The following is a 9852-nucleotide window of genomic DNA, read 5'->3' as shown; positions in this document are numbered from 1 at the left end:
ACTTAACTACTTCCTCATACTTTCGCCTAGAAAAACCATTCAAACTTTAAAATGTTCACAAATTATTGGGCTATTCATGTATGATTCAGCTTTTTCAAATCTTTTACCGTTTTACTTTTATGCCTCTTAAAGTTTTCAGTTGCAAAATTGTGATTTTTCACAAAATACATGCGTTGTTATGGTTGCTATGCTCTTGGCTTCCAGTGTGTCACTGAAGGTTTTGCAATTTTCACTTCATGTCCGAACAACTTCTTGCTACTTGCTCAATTTTCACTCAACTTCCACAAATTATACATCAAAACGTAGGTATTTTTGCTGGCTTTCAGAAAATGTCACTATCATTGTTGTGGGATTTATAGAATTTTGGCAAATCTCCTCAGACCAACACAAGGTCACAAAACTCTCCATATAAAGTCAATGGAGAGCTTGTTCAAAATCATCGCTGCATTTCTGTAATGAGAGGCATATTCGAATCGTCATATCTCCTTAACGAAGCAAAGTTAAGACATGAGGCTTGTCCCGGTATATCTTCAGACACTCCTGACGCTCACAATTCAAGAATTTCTTTCTCACCTATTACCGTTCTGAAATGAGTTGGACTTGTTTGAGGGTAGGAAATTTGTCCTTCGCTCAGATTTCTTCAGATTTCAAACTGTGGAAATGAACCACTTTTTTCTCTCGTCATAACTTTTTGTTGGATTTCCACAGAGACCTGAAAATTTCTCTGACTGTTCACCAAAGCCTGCTGTCTCTTACGGTGAAAGAATGATATCGATACTCCAAATAGATTTAGAGTTAGAAAGCGTTGTTTGAGGGCAAGTCAAGGCAGTTTTTGCTTTGCTCTGCTCAGTTATGGTGCATTAGAAGTCTAATATCTTTAATAATTCATATTTTAATGATAAATTGTTAACACTGGAAGATTCCCCCATCTCTTCTGAACAAAACGGTGTAAGAATGACCGCTCTAGCCCCTACGGTTAGGAAATTATGGTCATTTGTTTGAGGGAAGTCCTCACTATGAGAAATAGGCTGCAATAATCCTGTGCCTCTCTGTCCTGCGTGTGTAAAAAGATGCACCTGTTTTGGCGGGAAAACGTAAACAGCCACTCTGATTGGTGGATTTAAATTCGGCAGCTCTCTCCCTCTGTGTCTGTCTGTGTGTGTGTGTGTGTGTGTGTGTGTGTGTGTGTGTGTGTGTGTGTGTGTTTAGTGGGAGAGAGAGGACCCTGCCCTTATTTGGCAGCATGTCATTGTAGGATTTAAATTGAATATAGTTAGACTGGTTGACTGGATTAGAGCCTGTGTTTGTGTGTCCCTCTGTGCATTTGTGTTTCAATATGCCTTCATATTTGTAATTTTGTAAGTTATTACTATTCTGCTAAATGATACTATTTCTGCTTTTCATAAGATTTGTGCCTAATATAGTATTTCTGCTAAATTATAGTATTTATTATTTTTATAGGATTTGTGCCAAACATAGTATTTCTGTTAAATTATAGTATTTCTGCTTTTAATAGGATTTGTGCTTAATATAGTATTTCTGCTTTTTATAGAATTTGTGCTTAATATAGTATTTCTGCTTTTTATAGAATTTGTGCTTAATATAGTATTTCTGCTTTTTATAGGATTTGTGCTTAATATAGTATTTCTGCTTTTTATATGATTTGTGCTTAATATAGTATTTCTGCTAAATTATAGTATTTCTGCTTTTTATAGGATTTGTGCTAAAACATAGTATTTCTACTAAATGTAGTATTTATGCTTAATCATAGTATTTCTATATATTTCTGCCTGGTCCCCAGGCAGCCAATCCTCTGTGAGGACTTAGACATTCAAATTTTCAAATCAGGTCCTGCACGGTTTCCCAGCCAATCATATATGTGTCCTGAGGCATTCAAATTTGCATATTGGGGACTTCATGGCTTCTAAGCCAGCCAATCATATCTGAGGGCTGAGGAATTCAAATCCACAAATCAGGGCCTGCACGGCTTCCCAGCCAGCCAATCACATATGTGGTCTCAGGCATTCAAATTTGCATATTGGGGAATTCGTGGCTTCTAAGTCAACAAGTCATCCATGTCATATATCTCTAAAAATTCATATTTTAATATTAAATTGTCAACACTTGAAGATTCCCCCACCTCTTTTGAACAAAACGGTGTAAGAATGACCGTTCTAGCCCCTACGGTTAGGAAATTACGGTCATTTGTTTGAGGGAGTCGTCACTATGAGAAATAGACTGCAAAAATCCTGTGTCTCTCTGTGCTGCTGCGTGTGTAAACAGATGCACCTGTTTTGGTGGGGAAAAGTGCACAGGCTCTCTGATTGGTGGATTCAAATTCAGCAGTTCCCAGGCTGACCTAGAAACTTAGTCCTCTCTCCCTGTGTGTGTGTGTGTGTGTGTGTGTGTGTGTGTGTGTGTGTGTGTGTGTGTGTGTGTGTGTGTCTGTGACAGAGAGAGAGAGAGAGAGAGAGAGAGAGAGAGAGAGAGAGAGAGGCTTTTAATGGGATGATCTCATTCTAAGATTTAAATTCAATATATTTAGACTGGTTGACTGAATTGGATCTTGTGTGTGGGTCTCTATGTGCATGTGTGTTTCCTCATGTGTACATATTTGTGATTGTGTGGCTGTAATAAATTTTTTTGCAGATTTTTGTCATTTAACAAGTATATTTGAGGGACCCTCAGCATGTTCAGCATTTTTTCAGCTGTCCATTTTGCTTTTCCAATTTTTCTGTTTAACTTATTACTATTGTGCTAAATCATAGCATTTCTGCTATTTTATAAGATTTGTGCTTAATATACTATTTCTGCTTTTCATAGTATTTGTGCTTAATATAGTATTTCTGCTAAATTTAGTATTTCTGATTAATTATAGTTTTTCTACTAAATCATAGTACAGTATTTCTGCTTTTTATGGGATTTGTGCTAAAACAAAGTATTTCTACTAAATGTAGTATTTGTGCTTAATCATACCATTTCTGCTTTTTATAGGATTTGTGCTTAATATAGTATTTCTGCTAAATTATAGTATTTCTGCCAAATTATAATATTTGTGCTAAAACATAGTCTCAATTTAAAATTACAATATTCATAGTTCATCACAGTGTCTCTGGTAAATCACAATATTTCTGCTCTGTTGTACTATTTTTCTAAATCATAGTGTTTCTGTAATGTTTAAGTATTTTTGGCTAAATATATTCTTTCTGTTATCTTATACTATTTCTCCTAAATTCTTGTATTTTTGAGAAGTTATCATGTTTCTGGTAAGTTACAATATTTCTGCTAAATTCTGCTATGCTATTGTATTTCTGCCAAGTATTATGTTTCCTCTAAGATATTGCAGTTCTGCTAAGTTATTCCATTTTAGCAAACTTCTTTTGCTTCTGCAAAGTTTTTACAATTTCTGCAACTTTTCAGCTTTTTCAGCTACTTTTTGCATACAGCTTCAGCTTTAAGCATCCACACTGCATTTTCGCAGGAAATGCAAATTTTTCTAGTTGTGTGGATGCTTTAAGCATCCACACTATTGAGTTCCTGTTTCTCTTTATTCTTTATACTTTATTCTAGTTGCTTCCGTACACTTTTTGGCACTTAACTACTTCCACAATTTTCAGCCGATTTTCACCATTCAAATTTTAAACTATTCTGCTATTTTTGCTAATGCTGGCTATATCTTTTGGTATTTTTAACTATTATACTTTTTAAAATATTCCACTTTTTTCCTTTAATTTGTCCCATTGAAATTAATGGGAAACTTCAGCAATTCTGCTAAATTTTGCTTGTTTTTGAAACTTAACTACTTCCTCAAATTTTCACCTAGAAAAACCATTCAAACTTTAAAATGTTCACAAATTATTGGGCTATTCATGTATGTTTCAGCTTTTTCAAATATTTTACCGTTTTACTTTTATGCCTCTTAAAGTTTTGAGTTGCAAAATTGTGATTTTTCACAAAATACATGCGTTGTTATGGTTGCTATGCTCTTGGCTTCCAGTGTGACACTGAAGCTTTTGCAGCCTTCTCTTCATGTCCGAACAACTGTTTGCTACTTGCTCAATTTTCACTCAACTTCCACAAATTATACATCAAAACGTAGGTATTTTTGCTGGCTTTCAGAAAATGTCACCATCATTGTTGTGGGATTTATAGAATTTTGGCAAATCTCCTCAGACCAACACAAGGTCTCAAAACTCTGCATAGAAAGTCAATGGAGAGCTTGTTCAAAATCATCGCTGGATTTCTGTAATGAGAGGCATATTCGAATCGTCATATCTCCTTAACGAAGCAAAGTTAAGACATGAGGCTTGTCCCGGTATATCTTCAGACACTCGTGACGCTCACAATTCAAGAATTTCTTTCTCACCTATTACCGTTCTGAAATGAGTTGGACTTGTTTGAGGGTAGGAAATTCGTCCTTCGCTCAGATTTCTTCAGATTTCAAACTGTGGAAATGAACCACTTTTTTCTCTCGTCATAACTTTTTGTTGGATTTCCACAGAGACCTGAAAATTTCCATGATTGTTCACCAAAGCCTGCTGTCTCTTACGGTGAAAGAATGATATTGATACTCCAAATAGATTTAGAGTTAGAAAGCGTTGTTTGAGGGCAAGTCAAGGCAGTTTTTGCTTCGCTCTACTCAGTTATGGTGCATTACAAGTCAAATATCTTTAATAATTCATATTTTAATGATAAATTGTAAACACTGGAAGATTCCCCCATCTCTTCTGAACAAAACGGTGTAAGAATGACCGCTCTAGCCCCTACGGTTTGGAAATTATGGTCATTTGTTTGAGGGGAGTCCTCACTATGAGAAATAGGCTGCAATAATCCTGTGCCTCTCTGTGCTGCGTGTGTAAAAAGAGGCACATGTTTTGGCGGGAAAAAGTACACAGGCTCTCTGATTGGTGGATTCAAATTCAGCAGCTCCCAGGCTGACCTAGAAACTTACTTCTCTCTCCCTGTGCATTTTTTTGCTGATTTTTTCATTTAACAAGTATATTTGAGGGACCCTCAGCATGTTCAGCATTTTTTCAGCTGTCCATTTTGCTTTTCCAATTTTTCTGTTTAACTTATTACTATTGTGCTAAATAATACTATTTCTGCTATTTTATAAGATTTGTGCCTAATATAGTATTTCTGCTAAATTACAATATTTCTGCTTTTTATACTATTTGTGCTAAAACATAGTATTTCTACTAAATGTAGTATTTATGCTTAATCATACTATTTCTGCTTTTTATGGGATTTGTGCCTAATATAGTATTTCTGCTTTTTATAGGATTTTTGCTCAAACATAGTATTTCTACTAAATGTAGTGTTTATGCTTAATCATCCTATTTCTGCTTTTTATAGGATTTGTGCTTAATATAGTATTTCTGCTAAATTATAGTATTTCTGCTTTTTATAGTATTTGTGCTAAAACATAGTATTTCTACTAAATGTAGTATTTATGCTTAATCATAATATTTCTATATATTTCTGCCAGGTCCCCAGGCAGCCAATCCTCTGTGAGGACTGAGAAATTCAAATTTTCAAATCAGGGCCTGCACGGCTTCCCAGCCAATCATATATGTGTCCTGAGGCATTCAAATTTGCATATTGGGGCCTTCATGGCTTCTAAGCCAGCCAATCATATCTGAGGGCTGAGGAATTCAAATCCACAAATCAGGGCCTGCACGGCTTCCCAGCCAGCCAATCACATATATGTGGTCTCAGGCATTCATATTTGCATATTGGGGAATTCGTGGCTTCTAAGTCAACAAGTCATCCATGTCATATATCTCTAAAAATTCACATTTTAATGATAAATTGTTAACACTGGAAGATTCCCCCATCTCTTCTGAACAAAACAGTGTAAGAATGACCGCTCTAGCCCCTACGGTTAGGAAATTATGGTCATTTGTTTGAGGGGAGTCCTCACTATGAGAAATAGGCTGCAATAATCCTGTGCCTCTCTGTGCTGCTGCGTGTGTAAAAAGATGCACCTGTTTTGGCGGGAAAACGTAAACAGCCACTCTGATTGGTGGATTTAAATTCGGCAGCTCTCTCCCTCTGTGTGTGTGTGTGTGTGTGTGTGTGTGTGTGTGTGTGTGTGTGTGTGTGTGTGTGTGTGTGTGTTTAGTGGGAGAGAGAGGACCCTGCCCTTATTTGACAGCATGTCATTGTAGGATTTAAATTGAACATAGTTAGACTGGTTGACTGGATTAGAGCCTGTGTTTGTGTGTCCCTCTGTGCATTTGTGTTTCAATAAGTTATTACTATTCTGCTAAATCATAGTATTTCTGGTACTTTTCGGTACTTGTGCTAAATACAGTATTTCTGCTAAATCATACTATTTCTGCTTTTCATAGGATTTATGCCTAATATAGTATTTCTGCTAAATTATAGTATTTCTGCTTTTTATAGGATTTGTGCCTAACATAGTATTTCTGCTAAATTATAGTATTTCTGCTTTTTATAGGATTTGTGCCTAACATAGTATTTCTGTTAAATTATAGTATTTCTGCTTTTTATACTATTTGTTCTAAATTATAGTATTTCTGCTTTTTATAGGATTTGTGCTTAACATAGTATTTCTGCTAAATTATAGTTTTTCTTCTTTTTATAATATTTGTGCTAAAACATAGTATTTCTACTAAATGTAGTATTTATGCTTAATAATAGTATTTCTATATATTTCTGCCAGGTCCCCAGGCAGCCAATCCTCTGTGAGGACTGAGACATTCAAATTTTCAAATCAGGGCCTGCACAGTTTCCCAGCCAATCAAATAAGTGTCCTGAGGCATTCAAATTTGCATATTGGGGCCTTCGTGGCTTCTAAGCCAGCCAATCATATCTGAGGGCTGAGGAATTCAAATCCACAAATCAGGGCCTGCACAGTTTCCCAGCCAATCACATATGTGGTCTCAGGCATTCAAATTTGCATATTGGGGAATTCGTGGCTCCTAAGTCAACAAGTCATCCATGTCATATATCTCTAAAAATTCATATTTTAATATTAAATTGTCAACACTTGAAGATCCCCCCATCTCTTCTGAACAAAACGGTGTAAGAATGACCGTTCTAGCCCCTACGGTTAGGAAATTACGGTCATTTGTTTGAGGGGAGTCGTCACTATGAGAAATAGACTGCAAAAATCCTGTGTCTCTCTGTGCTGCTGCGTGTGTAAACAGATGCACCTGTTTTGGTGGGGAAAAGTGCACAGCCTCTCTGATTGGTGGATTCAAATTCACCAGCTCCCAGGCTGACCTAGAAACTTACTTCTCTCTCCCTGTGTGTGTGTGTGTGTGTGTGTGTGTGTGTGTGTGTGTGTGTGTGTGTGTGTGTGTGTGTGTGTGTGTGTGTGTGTGTGTGTGTGTGTGTGTGTGTGACAGAGAGAGAGAGAGAGAGAAAGGCTTTTAATGGGATGATCTCATTCTAAGATTTAAATTCAATATATTTAGACTGGTTGACTGAATTGGATCTTGTGTGTGGGTCTCTCTGTGCATGTGTGTTTCCTCATGTGTACATATTTGTGATTGTGTGGCTGTAATAAATTTTTTTGCAGATTTTTGTCATTTAACAAGTATATTTGAGGGACCCTCAGCATGTTCAGCATTTTTTCAGCTGTCCATTTTGCTTTTCCAATTTTTCTGTTTAACTTATTACTATTGTGCTAAATCATACTATTTCTGCTATTTTATAAGATTTGTGCTTCATATACTATTTCTGCTTTTATAGGATTTGTGCTTAATATAGTATTTCTGCTAAATGTAGTATTTATGCTTAATCATACTATTTCTGCTTTTCATAGTATTTGTGCTTAATATAGTATTTCTGCTAAATTTAGTATTTCTGATTAATTATAGTTTTTCTACTAAATCATAGTACAGTATTTCTGCTTTTTATGGGATTTGTGCTAAAACAAAGTATTTCTACTAAATGTAGTATTTGTGCTTAATCATACCATTTCTGCTTTTTATAGGATTTGTGCTTAATATAGTATTTCTGCTAAATTATAGTATTTCTGCCAAATTATAATATTTGTGCTAAACCAGAGTATTTGTGCTGTATCATAGTATTTCTGTCAAATTATAGTATTTGTGCTAAAACATAGTATTGATTTAAAATTACAATATTCATAGTTCATCACAGTGTCTCTGGTAAATCACAGTATTTCTGCTCTGTTGTACTATTTTTCTAAATCATAGTGTTTCTGTAATGCTTAAGTATTTTTGTCTAAATATATTCTTTCTGTTATCTTATACTATTTCTCCTAAATTCTTGTATTTTTGAGAAGTTATGTTTCTGGTAAGTTACAATATTTCTGCTAAGTTCTGCTATGCTATTGTATTTCTGCCAAGTATTATGTTTCCTCTAAGATATTGCAGTTCTGCTAAGTTATTCCATTTTAGCAAAGTTCCTTTGCTTCTGCAAAGTTTTTACAATTTCTGCAACTTTTCAGCTTTTTCAGCTACTTTTTGCATACAGCTTCAGCTTTAAAGCATCCACACTGCATTTTCGCAGGAAATGCAAATTTTTCTAGTTGTGTGGATGCTTTAAGCATCCACACTATTGAGTTCCTGTTTCTCTTTATTCTTTATTATTCTAGTTGCTTCCGTACACTTTTTGGCACTTAACTACTTCCACAATTTTCAGCCGATTTTCACCGTTCAAATTTTAAACTATTCTGCTATTTCTGCTAATGTGCGCTATGACTTTTGGTATTTTTTGCTATTATACTTTTTAAAATATTAAGCTTTTTTCCTTTAATTTGTCCCATTGAAATGAATGGGAAACTTCTGCAATTTTGCTAAAATTTGCTTGTTTTTGAAACTTAACTACTTCCTCATATTTGTGTTATGAGGAACAAATGTTCACAAATTATTGGGCTATTCAGGTATGATTCAGCTTTTTCAAATCTTCTACTGTTTTACTTTTATGCCTCTTAAAGTTTTGAGTTGCAAAATTGTGATTTTTCACAAAATACATGCGTTGTTATGGTTGCTATGCTCTTGGCTTCCAGTGTGTCACTGAAGGTTTTGCAGTCTTCTCTTCATGTCCGAACAACTGTTTGCTACTTGCTCAATTTTCACTCAACTTCCACAAATTATATATCAAAACGTAGGTATTTTTGCTGGCTTTCAGAAAATGTCACTATCATTGTTGTGGGATTTATAGAATTTTTGCAAATCTCCTCAGACTAACACAATGTCAGAAAACTCTCCATATAAAGTGAATGGAGAGCTTGTTCAAAATCATCGCTGCATTTCTGTAATGAGAGGCATATTCGAATCGTCATATCTCCTTAACGAAGCAAAGTTAAGACATGAGGCTTGTCCCCGTATATCTTCAGACACTCCTGACGCTCACAATTCAAGAATTTCTTTCTCACCTATTACCGTTCTGAAATGAGTTGGACTTGTTTGAGGGTAGGAAATTTGTCCTTCGCTCAGATTTCTTCAGATTTCAAACTGTGGAAATGAACCACTTTTTTCTCTCGTCATAACTTTTTGTTGGATTTCCACAGAGACCTGAAAATTTCCATGATTGTTCACCAAAGCCTGCTGTCTCTTACGGTGAAAGAATGAAATCGATACTCCAAATAGATTTAGAGTTAGAAAGCGTTGTTTGAGGGCAAGTCAAGGCAGTTTTTGCTTCGCTCTGCTCAGTTATGGTGCATTAGAAGTCTAATATCTTTAATAATTCATATTTTAATGATAAATTGTTAACACTGGAAGATTCCCCCATCTCTTCTGAACAAAACGGTGTAAGAATGACCGCTCTAGCCCCTACGGTTAGGAAATTATGGTCATTTGTTTGAGGGAAGTCCTCACTATGAGAAATAGGCTGCAATAATCCTGTGCCTCT

Source organism: Astatotilapia calliptera, chromosome 9, assembly GCF_964374335.1.
Source record: "Astatotilapia calliptera chromosome 9, fAstCal68.1, whole genome shotgun sequence".
Classification (NCBI taxonomy): Eukaryota; Metazoa; Chordata; class Actinopteri; order Cichliformes; family Cichlidae; genus Astatotilapia; species Astatotilapia calliptera.
The sequence above is the reverse complement of the archived record's forward strand: the minus strand, read 5'-3'. Positions refer to the sequence as shown.